We start from the raw sequence: 16,098 nt of genomic DNA on the forward strand, positions 1-16,098 counted from the left end.
GAACACCTATCTCGTGGGCGTAAAAAGTCTGCTGACCTTGAACTTTACCGCGGCGTACAAAGTCTGCCCGTGCGAACGCACGCTAAAGGAAGAAAATACACGTCAAACCCAAGTATGAAAAAGCTTTAATTGGTTGACCTTTCTAATAGAGGTTATAATTAAAGAAAAAAGTAAAAGCAGAACTAAATGGGGATAAAAACAAAACGCGTATTGGATGCACTTTCCAGGACTCTGGTTGAAAACCTAGAAGTATATGTAGAAAAGTTTATGATTTAGGCGAAACTTAAATTTTGACTTTGTGAATTTTAGTTTGTTGGGAAAACATATAAATTTAGAAAACTTCAGTAGTTTGTACGTGGCTCAACCACTGTATAAAACGTGACTCGTAAAATAGGGTTATGCTTGAGCATATGTGCCAGCTTCTGTGTATGTGTGCTTATTTGATATTTCCGGGCGTAAGTGGTTCGCATCATGTCACTTTGAATATTGCTACTTATAGGAATCTGACCATTAATGTGTTTACTCATATTTTTGTTAAAAAAAAAAATCGGCCGTTTATCGCCTTTTCCCGGTTTGCCAATTATTTGAAAAACCTTATCTTTCACCAAGTGAATGGTGGTAACAATTGCTTGTAAAGTCGTATAAATTTTCGGACTTTCAGTACTCAGTAAATCTTAAGTTTTACTGGTAATTCTTAGGACTTAGTAGAGTTCGTACTTTTACAGTAACATAAATAAAAATAGTTACTTGAAAAATCGATAAATGTGTCATTGATGGCATAGAATCGAATCACATAATAAAAAATGCTAATTACAGGCTGTGAATTTTTAAGTTGTCAAGTCATAGTTGGGACTTGCAGTGGTCGGCACTGGCGTCACACTTTCCCTCCTCGCTTGAAACCGATGCATGGCTAAATTATTCAAACCATGTGGCCGTTTTTAGACTTTACTCCATTTAAAATTTAACGCAAAACGACGTCGGTTCCGTTTTCTTTAAAAGTTTTATAAGATACGTAGATATAAAATACGTTATTTTTATACTATTAATCCATAAACAAGCTTTTCGTATCTTCGCGGGTCATTATTAACTAATTTATGCATAACATATTCCTTGTTTACAGGATCATGTTCAACAAAACTTAGTTTTATTTTTTAGATATAGTTTTAATGTATATTCATTATTTAATATTCATCTATATATTTCATCATCTCATGGTCTTATACAACTCATGTAGGGTCAACGGGAGCGCTAGTATTTACAAACTTTCATGATTTAGCTTGATTTTTACGGTCGGCCATCTGACTCGCCTACTTGGGAGAAATAAATTGAAATTATATATCTTACTATTTCAATAATTAAAAAAAAATAATGGGTGTGTAATTATGGATGATAGATGAAATGGCGACAAGTCATAGGAGTAATATGCGACCAGCAAATTCTCCTTAAAATAAAGAGGGAAAATTTGAAAGACAGTCATGATGTATGCATGCGAATGTTGGGCAGTAAAAGAATAGACGAAAGGAAAACACATATGGCAGAAATGCGGATGTTACAGCCTCCGCGCCCCGCCTCGTCACATCCGCGGTCCTAGGTCCTAGGGACTACCAGTGCCTAGGAGGCGCGTGTCAGTCGGCCCCCCTGTAGGACCCTGAGCGCCCTCCCCACTGGACCGGCGTCGCGGCACAGGCCACCCGGCGGGGCAACCGGCGTGACCTTTGCGCTAAGCCGGTCATGGTTCCTCTTGGCTTCACCGTGGTGGACCAAGCCACGGCTACTAGAGCCCCGCCGCCACGACAAGGCGGGATCCGTTGGTGTGGGAGGGAGGGGTTGGAGCCTAAGTCTGAAAGTAGCCCCCAAGGTAGAGAACTTAGGCAGTAAAAGGTTAGCATGGTCCATAACATATACATATATGCTATGAGGAGTGACGAATCACTTGTAAAAAAGAGAACTTTATTTATGAGTGTGGAGAAGTACTCCGGTTGAGGTAGAGAGTGAGAGAGTGAGAGAGAGAGAGATTGTCCAATCCACCCAGATTGCGTGTAAGTTGATATGATCAAGAAGGGAATGAAGACGATGACGGATGATAGAGTTTTGGATGAGAGAGATTAAAACCCGGTACGCTGATACTACCTTATAGGAGTAGGGAAGGGAAGATGAGATGAATAGGTGTGTAATTATAAACTAAATACTTATATAATACACTCATTATAGAATATTCTCAATATCTAGCGTTAAAGCTTGATTTTTGACCGACTTACCAAAAGAAGGAGGTACTCAATTCGGCAGTATGTTTTTTTATGTGTGTTACGGCATAACCCCGCCGCTGGTAGACCGATTTTGATAATTTTTTTTTATCCGAAAGGTAGTGCTTGCAGGTGGGTACCATTTTTCTTTGATTTTTGGACTCAAAGACTACGACGTAGTTAAATAGTTTAGTTCAAAATCGCGCGACGAAATTTGGGGTCTTTTTTGCTTTCTTTGCTTATGTAGCCTAAACTATAAGACTTACATAAAAATTATGTATGGAACAATTGTAGCCCTTTAAATTTTTGGTACATGTGAAGGCGATATTAACCATATTATTAATGTAAGGACTTATCTTTGTTCATTCGTCCCGATAGAAATGAGGATTATAGGGCTTGCTGCGATTTTTGTCAGCCCACATATGTACACAGAAATGATAGGTAGAATGAACACCAATCCACAACACCATAACGTTTTAACTAGATAAGCATTTTCTTTCCTGAATAGGTTTTTACTTATTTGGATTGATAGATTATTTATATATCTTAAAACCATCTTCGTTGAAACCTGATAAAGCTTTCAGTTCCTACTTAGCTTGATGTTCCCAACAAGAAACTCTCACGCAAACTGCAAGGAACTTGTTAAAGACGTCTACGGTTAAGGGGAAATAGGAGGTATTCATGCCTGAAGATGCTCCTCAGACATTACCCGAGGCTATAATAAACTTTGCGTACTTTGTAGTTTTACAAAATTATAATTAGTTGCTAATAGTTTGTAAGATGCTATTAATAAAATTACATTTTCAATAAATATACCGTGACTTAGTATGCCACTATCGTCCAAACAGTTAAGTTTTATTACACTTTGTTTTGTTCATAACGAAAATCCTGCATCTGGGAGACTTCGTTATTTCAAAATTGATAGTTTACCAGTAGAGGTTGCCGTCTTATAGAGGTAGTTAATAGGCCAACAATGAATTAAACTGTCATGGTGGTTTTGTATCAAATTTATGTAAAAACAGACGCCAAAGGGGGCTTCTGTTCAACTCAGCGTGCTTTTTACTAATTTTATAAATGTTAATTGATGCGAAATATGGACGGATACATGAATGTTTGTTATAAGGTATCAGCAGAAGGGCTCAACAGACTTAATAAAGTGGCAAAAAGGCCTATGCTACTTATTACGTTTTTTTTTTAATTTCGCGTGAACCTAGTCAAGAGCGAAAAAGAAAAAAAATAGTAATAACATATTGGAAGAAAACTGAGAAGCTAAATACGAAAACAACACGTAAGCAAACAATTCGACAACCTTACCGAGAATTGTGTCTGTAGATTTTTATAGACACAGACAGATTGCGTAGGTATATGAGCTGATTTGCGAGAAATACAAGGAATTATAAGGGCAAAACATTTAAACAGTGAATAAATAAAATATTTAAATAAGTAATTTTTTTGATAATACTTATCATTATTTTCTAAAATGTATTTTTTTTACTTTGTCTACCTCAGAATACCATTGAAAATTGCTTCATGATCATAGGGGATAAATCTATCAATGTAAAATACAACATCGTCGAAAATATCGGGAATTTTAATTCGTAAAGCCGTAATTTCAATATGTAGATAAAATTTTAGGCATAAACATAATTGCATTGTTTCCGATTTAAATATAATAACGATAGTGATATTTATAAGATACCTATCGGATATCATTTCATTTTGTTCCTCTTATGCAAATAGCGTTTAATCGGGAATTCGAGTCTAAAAATTATCAATAATAGTTATTAAAATGATGTACCGCAGTTGATAAAATATTACTTGCTATTTTAAAAAATGTTCGTATCGACAAACAAAAATAATTTATACCGGTACGTGACGGAACATCACTAGCTACTGCGCGCTGAGTAATTCGAATACGATATTCCCATCCCTAGGTAACCTGGCGGTCGCCCGCCCGCCCTTGTCGTTCTCCGGAGCTTCAGTAGTAAATTAGTGCTCAAGCGGAGCAGCCGCCTCATGCGGCACTAGCGCGGATTGCTACTCGTTTGCGACCGATACCTATCTTAGGTACATGTATATTTCAACCTTATCTAATGATTTAGTAAATAATAAATTCAATAGAAAATTAAATGAAATGACGCGCTACTCAATTCAATTTTTGTGTGTTTTTCACAATTATTTTTTAATTGATTTCGTTTTAAAAATTAAACACCGAATGATATAAGAAGATTTAAAAGCTAAAAGCTAAAACTACTTGATCGCAGTAATACAAAATAAAGAAACATTTAAAATTTAAATTTTCCGCTGAGAATTAAACTAAAAAATGACTCGAATTACAAGTTTATTTATTATGCATTATTAGCACAATATGCCATACGTTAACTTCTGATTTAAGATGAGAATTATGTTTCATGCTTTACAAAATATACGTCATAAGTAAGATACTGATTTGTAATATATCAACGAACATTTTGTTTACTTTCATTACCTGTACGATTTAAGAATTATTCGATAAAATTTAAGCGCCTTTCCAACGTAGAAAAGTGATAGACATTAAATAGCTAAATATAGTTAAGTACACGTTGGTGGAGTGGAGTGTCAATTGGTTAAAACTTACGTGTTTTTCAGGTGTTATTGTTTGTTGTGAGCTGCGGCCTGCATCAAGCTGGCTGTCTCGACGCACGTCTGCTGTGAAGAAAATCGTAGTGGTTATTTGCGTATTGGCCACACCGGGGAGAAGGCGCCACGTGTGGACCTGTGTTCAACCGGGGGCGGGCGCTCTGCGCCGCCCCACAACGGCAGATGTAAGTAAACCAAAAGCTCGTACAAGTATCAATCATTGTCTTCACTCAAAATTTAGTTCCTACCACCATTACTAAGTACTGCACGATTGACATTCTACTCAACTTTGCCAGAACAAATTCATATCGCACCATCAATGTTAAAATAGTTTATGATTTTTGTAGCGATTATTTTTTGTTATTAAGCCATTTCGCAATATTTCCACTCATTGGCTTGTAAAAAACACTTTGTTTTAGATGTATGTTGCGTATATTTTAGCGGCTGTCACTATTCTGTATCTAGCGAAACTCTTACCTGTTGCGCTAAAATTCATTCGTTGTGGTGTTGCTTTTTTTCAGCGTTATATTTCAATAATTAGATTATCCAGCTGTTTTGCTGAAGAATAATCTAACCAAATGGAGTAGCGGCAAATTTACGTCCTGATGAACATTGATAGATAAATTCTATCACGGTTAATATCTATTTTGGTGAAAAGTTACTGTCTTCGTCTAATCAAGTCTAGTAAGAGGGGATTTTATTTATTTCTTTTATTATTGTAATTTTATTGATTTTTTCCCTATTTTATTTGCGTAATATTTTTTTTTATTTTCGTTGTTTATTCAAGGGAAAGCAAAGTGGTGATTTTAGAATTTACTCGAGTGTGTACAGTCAAACATAAGGGAGGAACTTTGCACCCAATCAAGTTTTCTCACCTCCCGTAAAACTTTCTTTAAGGGGTAAAGCTTTTGGCATCCCATTCAGATATTAACCTAAAAAAAAGTCTTAAAAATCATCTAGCGTGGCAGTTTAAGATAGGCTGAGGTATTTACACGAAGAAGTCTACAATTTAATTATCTGACATTTTGCTCTCTACGCAAGGAAATTAAACAGACACAAAGTTGTAAGAAAAAAAATCCCCGTGACGTTGTTACTTGGTTGCCGTAAAAGCGCGGCTATATGTGGACAGTTGTATGTGTGATTGGAGAATTTGATTAGGTGTAGGTGCCTCCCTTATATTTGACTGCACATGCAAGAGTAAATCTCGAAACTCACGCCTCGTCTCTTATACTATTAGTATGTTCATGAAACTTTATTGTTGCCGGCAGATTTATTGATATTGTTGCGTATTGAAGCGTATTAAATTTTTAAGATGCTATTTGTATTAACAAAATATAACTATACAACATTAAAATATTACGTACGAAAATCAATATTAAAGATTAAGCTTATGACATAGCAAAAGGTATATTTTTCTTGCAATAAAACTTAATGTCATTTTTCACGGTGCGAGATTCTAATGATTGACGAGCGCGGGCGTAGTAGAATTAGTGTCACCAGAATCGCCGCAAATCTGCGACTTCAAGTCATTAAAATGGGTGTTTCCCATTGTACTGATCGGTGGACCGATTCCGATTAAAATTTTCAGAGTCAAGTGCAAAAGTTTTTTATAACTTAATAATCCTTTCATCAAATTTTAATTATATTATTAAAACTGAAAAATTTAAATTAACACAATTCTCACTGAAAAAATAATCTATGTCCTAATTTAAGTAGGTACTTATCACTGACCTATACATATTGAGAGACTGAAAGCCGTAATATTTGTGCCAATTTAATTTTCGCCATTTCGGTATGTCTAATGCCAATTTAGAATACAATTATATTGACTAACTAGTCATACATTAAATATTTTTGTATATGACATTGGTACATGGCGGGATTCGAACCCAAGATTTGTAGATTACAAGTCAAGTGCTCAAACCACTGAGCCACCGACGCTTTAGTATCCGCAGATTCGCTCACCATTAAATATGGAGTATTTTATATACTTTACACGTTCATCTGTGCGGAGCGTGAAGGCGAGTCGTCACTTTAAGTAATTTTGAAAGACCTGGACGGCCGACAGGCATACTCTGTGAGCCCATTTTTACGGTAGGAAGTTATCGACTGGCCACGTATCCGACTAATGGACATGATTGGACACGATGATTCTGTTTCCATGATGCGTCCCTATAGTTCGTCTTTTGCAACACAATTCTGGCATATGCAAGCATATATATACCCATTTAAAAGGCACATACACACTAATTTACGTCAGTAAGTCAGTAAACACTTACACACTCATACTCGTAAATAGACATCCATCCATGCAGGTATAAAACAAAATATTTCTTGATTCGACTGTCATTACAAAATCAAATTATGTCTCACCATTTTTAAGTTTTAAGAAAACAATAAGTACTAATCTCTCTTTGTTGTCACCCGATAACAAATAGTATCATATTCCACAGCTTTTTATATAAAACTAGCTGTTGCTCGCGACGTCACCGTCGTTAAAATTAATACTATAGTCTGTTACAGATAAATTACCTTTTAATGGCGAAAGTATTTTTTAAATCGGCTCAGTAGTTTTACGTGAATCGAGTACATAAAAAAATAAAAAATGCCGATCTTTCCTCTTTATAATGTTAGTGTAAATATAGATTAAGATTTAGAAACAATTTCATAAGAGGAGTCTTATTTCATACTCGTATTATAAAAATTGTCGAAGTGATATGACGAGGCCTCTTCGACAGTTTTTGCATTAAATTATGCTTACCATATCAAAGTGAGCAACGGTTAAACTGCTCATAAAAATTGACCATAGCAAGTAGAAATTGATAAGTTACCGCGTGAGCGAAATTACTTTAAGCCAAGCGAATATTGTATTTAGTAAAACGCGATGTTGCTGGCTATGTTTAGGATTCGTATTAGGCTAAGATACAAAGCGTTTTTCCTTCCCTCATTTGATTTCCTGATGAAACCTACATTACGTGAAAGAGCACATTTTTTAAACATGTTGTAACCGGGTAACCTAATCCTAGCCTGGCAAGGCAATGGTTAATTGATGTCTGAAGTGGGCAATTTTTGCAGCAAAAACCCCTCATCGAGTTTCCTGAATATTTTGTCACCAATTGATAGTACGTAACGTAAATATTACTCGACGGTGGGATTGCCTATCTTTTTCCTGGCAAGAGTGGGGGTTGCCAGCTATTAAATGGCGACAAAATAGAAGCTAATTACCTTTATCGAATTTCCTTATAAAGTTATACTCAAAATGAAGATGTTAATGTTCCTAACACAATGATATAGGTTTGCCTCACCAAAACTTGGCAAGAGATAGGGTTGCCACGGTTAAAAGCTTCTCAAATCTATCTAATAAAGATCGATTAGATTGATAATAGAGTTAGTCTATCCTCATTAAAAATACTCCTCCCGCACTTTGGAGAAAAATGTGAATCGAACTACGCCTCACACTCGAAATCGGCCAAGCATTTAGGGTCTAGGGGCCCATCCTCGGCCTCTGTTTCCTTAGTTTCCTGCTGAAATTAAATTTCATATGTAGGTAATAACATACACAATGTAATGGCATAGGGTTCCTTGTCAGAATCAAACATTTAGGATCTAGAGGCCCATCCTTGGTTTCTGTGTTCTGAGTTTCCTGATACAATTGTACTAAAAATGAAGAAATTAATGTGCCTAACACAATGGCTTAGGGTTGCCTCATCCAAACAAGTCCAAACACAGGGTTGCCGCGGTTCAAAGGTTCGAAATCGACTCAATAGTAAGAATAGTTAGTTTTTTTAACAATATATGCGATATATACTATTGAGTAGATTTAGAACATTTGAAGCGCGGCAACCCTGTGTTTGGACTTGTTTGGATGAGGCAACCCTAAGCCATTGTGTTAGGCACATTAATTTCTTCATTTTGAGTACAATTTCATCAGGAAACTCAGAACACAGAAACCGAGGATGGGCCCTTAGATCCTAAATGTTTGATTCTGACAAGGCAACCCTATGCCATTGCATTAAGTATGTTATTATGTACATATGAAATTTATTTTCAGCAGGAAACTAAGGAAACAGAGGCCGAGGACGGGCCCCAAGACCCTAAATGCTTGGCCGATTTCGAAGTGTGAGGCGTAGTTCGATTCGCAATTTTCGCCAGACTGCGGGAGGAGTATTTTTTAATGAGGATAGTTAGTCTATTGTCAATCTAATCGATCTTTATTAGATAGATTTGAGAAGCTTTAAACCGTAGCAACCCTATCTCTTGCCAAGTTTTGGTGAGGCAACCCTATACCATTGTGTTAGGAACATAAATATCTTCATTTTGAGTATAATTTCATGAGGAAATTTGATAAAGGTAATTAGCCTCTATTTTGTCGCCATTTAATAGCTGGCAACCCTCACGCTTGTCAGGAAAAAGATAGGCAACCCCACCGTCGAGTAATATTTACGTTACGTACTATCAATTGGTGACAAAATTTTCAGGAAACTCGATGAGGGGTTTTTGCTGCAAAAATTGCCCACTACAGACATCAATTAACCATAGCCTTGCCAGGCTAGGATTAGGCAACCCTGTTACAACATGTTTAAAAAATGTGCTCTTTCACGTAATGTAGGTTTCATCAGGAAAGTTGATGACGGAAGGTCATCACTAGTATTCTATCTCTAACTATATAGGTCGCAATATTAAAAAAAAAATTGTTCGTGTATTTATACTAAACGCTTTTACTAAATATTAATAGCAATATATTAAAATACCTGACAATTTATTTTGGAAAAAATGTCGAATTTTGCGTTAGATCTCCCTTTTTAGATTGGATTGAAATTTGGTACACACTTTTACATATTACGAAAAAACTATTTAATGTAATCAATATCTCTGTAAATCCAAAATGATAGCCGCAATGAAATGGTGGATGGCACATATTTTTACAACCCCTTCTATGTATCAACTGGACAGGCTTGGTTAGTAGAGGTAGAGTACTGTACGCGAAAAGTAAATTCAAGATTTAAGCCATTTCAAAATAGCGGAGCAGATATTTTTGTATAATCACCCTAACATCGGTATCAAATGAAAGCGCTTGACTATTAGTACACGGTAGACTATCAATAAATCTATATGAACGTCACTACAAAATGGCCGTTTATAAAACAATAAAATGTTAATAAAACAACGTTGTTTAATGTAATTCAAAATGTTAACTAAAAAAATGGTGAAGATAGGAATTGACTTAAAAAAAAAAAACATTTGTACGCGTAATACTTGTTTTTATTGCATTAGGGTATCTTGTCTCGTAATAAACTAGGTCAAATTTTTAAATTATTTATTCACTTCAAAGACTATTTCATCTGAAGAAACATGAATGGTAAATTTTATATTAGTTAATCCTCCTTGATCCAGATACCCTCCAGATGGTTTATTGACATCGGGAAAAACCAAGCATGATGTAGGATTCGATCCGGATATCTTCGCGCCGGATCCAATCGCATCAGATGCTTATATCGATGTCATTTATGCAGAATACGTGCTCCTGTTGACACCGTGAGTATTGTGAAATAATTAGGACGTTTGTTAGTTAAAATGAGTAGGTATTACGAGCCCCGATGCAAAATATTTCGTCTAGTAGGGAAAGTAGTGCAAAGCGTAAAATGTAAAAAGTAATTATTAGTAAAATAATTAAGAAAATTTAATAAAAAGTAAACCACAATTTGAGGAACGTTTTAAATTTTATTTTAACATAACTACAATTCCTTCATGACTTTACATAACATAAAATAATAATAAAAAAAACATTCTAAAAAACCCAATACAAAACTATTCGTCTACCCTTGTTACTGGTGCAAAATAATTCGTCTAGAGTTTGTCTAAATAAGATAGATTTCGATTTTGAAGAAGAATTCGATACATATGAAGTATCGAATTCAATTTGTATGAAGTCAAATGAAGTACTTAATAGGCAGGTATCGTAATGACGAAACATACACGTAGCGAACAATTATGAACTATCGATATTCGGTTTAAATAAAATTTATCGAACTTAACTAAAATTATTAATTTCTTATTAACTAATTTAGAGGACAATAGGGAATATGCATATTTTTTTTTGTAAACGATTCTTCATGATATAAGGTAACCAGAAAAAAATAATGACTCGAAAAAATACAACCATTGACATAAAAATGATAAAATAAAATTACGATTATTTTCGTGCGACTAAAACGCCACCGGAGTTGGCATGAGACAACTGACGTCAGTTGTCATATTCCATTCATAACATACGCTCAGATGTCACTTCGATGTAAAAAACAACAAAGTATCTCATTGCTTCTCAAGGTCAAAAAGTCAAAAATCGATTCATTTTTAATATTCCTGGTACAAATAGGTGGTAGTTAATGATTCTTTTCATTTGTTTTTTAATTTAAAGTTAGTTTTGATATAGTGTCTACAGTAAAATACTAAAAGAGTGAATTTCTATAAAAACTAACGTAAATGAACTGCGTATTGACAACACAACGACACCATATTAGATAAGCCACTTGCTTCGATCAACAGTGTGCGTTTTAGAACTAACAGAGGAAATCTTAAAAAATACACTTTTAAATGATTAAATTTTGCCACTAAATCACAATATATTAAAAAAAATATTTACAGGTATGTTTTTATAGTAACAAAGAGTTCTTACAAAAAGTTTGGTCCAATTTGGCGTCATATGCATTTTGCCTATTTTATCTAGTATTTATTATAGTGTAGAAAATAAAGCGTTGACAATAATAATAGCGACATCCAATTCAATTATGTACGACTGTAGTAATAATAAATATTAATAGCTCTCATTCTTTGTATTGGTTCTGTAGGTAATTATTAATTTGAGAAAACAGTGTTTTTTTTATTTTGATCCATAAGTTATAACTATGAATCTATCGATTCCAATTTCTACAAGAATAAAAATCGAAAATCGATAAGATTCATGACTGATTTTACACAACCCATCCCTACTAAATCAAACTATACCACTTAGTTGTGTCGCCTTTGCTCTCAATGACAGCTTTAATGTGAAGAGGCATGATTGCAACCAACGCTGTACTCTGCTCAGGCGTAACTGACTCCGATACAGCCAAGAGTTTAGCCTTTAAGTCGCTCTTCGATCGATTTTTACGAAGAACTTTTTTCTTTTTTCCACCATAAGGTTTCGATCGTCGACAAGTCCAGGCTGTTAGATGGCCATTCGATTGTAGGGATGCTTTTCGCCAGTAGCCACGTCTTTGTTGTCCTTGCAGTATGGAAGGAGAAACCATATTGTTGAAAAATAAAGGAATCTTGATGCTTGAGTGCCGGAATAGAGGGCAATAAACTCTCTTCCAAAAGGTTTTGATAGCTCGCAGCATTGATAGAACCATCCACAAACTGCATACCACCAACACGTTGTGCCTACATGCAGCCCCATATCATAAGAGAAGCCGGAAACTTCACTTTTCGTTCGAGAAAATCAGTATGAAATGCCTCATTTTTGTACCGAATCACTTTTTTCTCTAATCGCCTATTGTAACTTTAAATCTGGATTTGTCACTCCAAATGATACAACGCCACTGATCGGAAGTCCAATTTAAATGATCACGGGCAAACTTCAACCCTTTTTTTCTTTTGTACAGCAGTCACCAGTGGTTTTTATTTATATTAGAAGGGGGCAAACGAGCGGCGGGAACACAGAGGTGGTCAACGACCACCTATACGACATACGCAACACCAGAGGAACTACAGATGCGTTGCCGGCCTTTGAGGAAATTGTAGGCTCGCTTCTTGAAGGACCCTAAGTCATATTGTTTTGAAAATACCGCCGAGGACAGACCGTTCCACAACGCGGCTGTGCGGGGCAGGAAGTTCCGCGAAAATCGCATGGTTGTGGAATGCCAGCCATCAACTCGGTGAGGATGGTAACTGGCGGTCTGTCGTGTCGTCCGATGACGAAGCTTTGCGGCAGAAATCATTCCAAACAGCTCCTCGGAACACTCCCCTTGGTAAATACGGTAAAAAATGCAGAGGGAACTGACGTCCCTCCGCAAGACCAGAAGATCTAGCCGATCGGTAAGAGCTCGGTCGTTGACGATTTGAGTCGCTCAAAGTTGTATGCGGTCAAATGGAATTCTCCTTATCGGTGTAAAATCCGTAGCCCATTATTTTAAGGACTGTTTCACATGTATCAACGGAGATTTCTTTGTGCACCTTCCATTGCACCGCGAGTTCTCCAGTTCGAGCACGACGATTATTTTTGATAATTTTCTTCAGGACTCTGTTTTCTGCTGCACTCGTGATGCGTGGTCGACTATTTTTCTTCAAACAAGTCGTGCTATTCTTTTTAAAGTGCTGAATGATAGATTGAACTGTGAATCTGGGAAGTATCGAGTCTTTAGATATTTGGAAACTTGATTTGACAGCATCGACCCCACAAACTATTCGCTTTCGAACACTCTTCACACACGGGTTTGCCACGATCCATTGTTATTTGAAAACTAATGAAAATAACTGAAATTTTCTGAATTTATACTGTTTCACTTAACAAATGAGACAGAATTTCTCTTACAAATTTAAATTGTGGAACATAATTGTACAAAGAAGGAATAATCTTATTTAACTCAACGATAGACGAACTTGCATCAATTAACAATTAGACGAACTATTTTAATTACTTCGAATTAAAAAAAAACTTATATAATAATTTGTTCGAATTTAAAACAGGATATCTATGATATTAAAAAGGTAAAATAGTTTATTTGTTCATAATTTAAAAAAGCCATAAGTAACGCGACTTCCTATTGTAGAAAAGCTTATTATTTAATAAAGATAGACAAAATAATGAAGATAGAAAAAATCTCACAGAGGAAATTTCACACTAGACGAACTATTTTGCATCGGGGCTCGTATATTCTTTATAACAGCCGCATTCTGAGTTATTAATTTGCCTTTTAAATAAGAACTATAGGGTAAGTAATTTAGTATCATTGATTTAACATCTCTCAAATATAGTAATCCAAAATGTAATTTTATTCATATTAGAGTAATAAAACAAACATAATAAAATACCATTCTCATTTGATGATTACAAATTGTATAACATTTCACTTTTGCATATTGGGTGTGAACTACAAAAATAAAATAACTTTAAATTTATTGAAAATTGCAAAACATACGTAGAGATTAAACAATAAATATTGCGCTCCATAAGCCCCATAAATCTTTCGATCGTTCACATGAGATACTCGAATGTATCTTGTACAAATCTTGCAACTCAAATATATTCAGTTTCCAGTGACAAAAGTGTATTGTGCGAAAGATATGTGTAAGAAGGGAGTGAATTCGAATATAGTGATAGAGATGTAAGGAAGAGTAGTACATACTGTGCCGACATTCTACATCCCGATTATCCCAAAAAAGATATTGAAGTTAAAGTTGAAAAACGGTGGAAACTGAATACCTCAGAAATGCTATATGGTGCGACAATTAAGTGTCCCTCTATACAATATATAGAACTAGAACGGACCTATCCAAAAGAAATAACCTTCGATTGCTTAATTAATTTCAAAAGTTTATCTTAAATTGACTCGAACCCAATGTATTAAAGTCACCTTAAAAGGGATAAAAGTAACGAAGAGGGGATGAACACTTCCCTTCCTTTCCTTATGAGAATAGGATGGGATAAGAATGAGGACTAATATTAGGCCACCGGGACGGCACGCAGCGAAAATTAAACAATAAAATATTCATTAAATAATTGCATCGAAATTTTAATTCGTTTCTTTGTTAGCAAACAGTTGTATGGAAACTTTATTGTCTACTTCTAGTTAGCACCGTATTTTAGTTAGTTACGTCAGTTATCGGCTTGACTTCGGTACCGAGTTTAGAGGCGCATTTTAAAATCGTTATCTTCTTTAAAGTACGAATGAGAAAAAATTGGAAACTTTTATATGATCTTTTTATTTACGACGCAAAAAAAAATGTGTCGTAAATAATTTAATGGTTAAAAGTTACCAATTGGTTTTAAAAAAAACTGACACTTCCAACTTACACTTTCTATAACATTTTAATGAATCGGGATTGGTGGAGACAATAATAATTAAGAATGGTGTTTCTATGGTATTAACCAATTTTAAGCGCTTAAAAATACCTTCAAAGTGATGTCGCAAGAGTTTTCCACCAGTCTATCTCTATATGAAAAGATAGGCCTTGCAGGAATAATTGGGTGCTAATTTGCCCTAGTTGGACCCCTATAAGTTTAAAATCAATCGTTATCTAAATTGCACATTTGGTTATCGTTCTTACCCTCATTAGGAACATTTCCTGGCGAGTTCGAGCTTTGATTTTACATAAGTCGACCGACCGCTGGAGCTTAGTCGATTTGACCAAAAGTGTTATGAATGAATGATGAATAAAAGGTCGTAGTGAAAAATGTATGATGAGATTGTATGGATTCTAAGGTTTTTAATCAAAATAGATTTAAACACAACTTTGCTTTATACGTATGTATTATAGGTGTCATGTCCTTTTTTTATATTTAAATTAAAATATTTTAATATCTTATGCGCTCGATAATAGTAGATGAAATCGCCATGAGGTATTCTCAGGACTCTAGAGATAGTTGGTTTGACAAAAATCTAAAAAATAACTACTATAAAATTTACAACTTTTAATTAAACTTTATGCACACATCGGATAGTTTGTTTGTGCTAGCACCAGTTGTAGTTATTCTAGCTGTAGAGGATTTCAATGGTAGGAGTTTTAACCCTGATACAAAAAATATATATTTTTTTAGCATAGTGATTTTAATAGTTATAAATAGGACATCGCACTTTCGTTCGAACATTTTGTTCCTCAGCATCGCTATCTGTTAGTCAAAGAACAGATCAATATAATTAGAACCACATAAGGAATTAGCCGATAAATAACCTAAAATAATATAGATAGTAAATTAAAATTGTGTGGGATCTAAAGAACATTAAGTTAATCGTGGTTAGTTTCCGGGATTAGTAATTTCTCAAAAATCACCCCTGCATTTAAAGATGTGAGAAGAACCTACCTGCTTCTCTGCATCAACGGCTAGGCAATCACTCATTATTTTTGCATAGTATACTGACAGATTAATTATTACTATATCTAGTTTATGATTTAGCGTTTATTATATTATTTTTTGAGATTTGAGGCTTGCTTTTTTCCAAATTATTTATCCCCTTTAATTTTATTTTTTTATTTG

At 35.0% G+C, this 16,098-nt stretch overlaps 1 protein-coding gene across 1 annotated transcript in view; it reads left to right on the plus strand.

The window, feature by feature from the left end:
* Positions 1-16,098, plus strand: part of LOC106108327 — a 39,105-nt gene that overhangs the window by 8,031 nt on the left and 14,976 nt on the right. Inside the window, exons 2-3 of the mRNA XM_013289459.1 lie at positions 4,872-5,047; positions 10,257-10,397. The gene's annotated coding sequence lies outside the window, so the exon portion shown is untranslated. The remainder of the gene's footprint in view (positions 1-4,871; positions 5,048-10,256; positions 10,398-16,098) is intronic.

Source organism: Papilio polytes, unplaced genomic scaffold (genome assembly GCF_000836215.1).
Source record: "Papilio polytes unplaced genomic scaffold, Ppol_1.0 DF821644.1, whole genome shotgun sequence".
NCBI lineage: Eukaryota > Metazoa > Arthropoda > Insecta > Lepidoptera > Papilionidae > Papilio > Papilio polytes.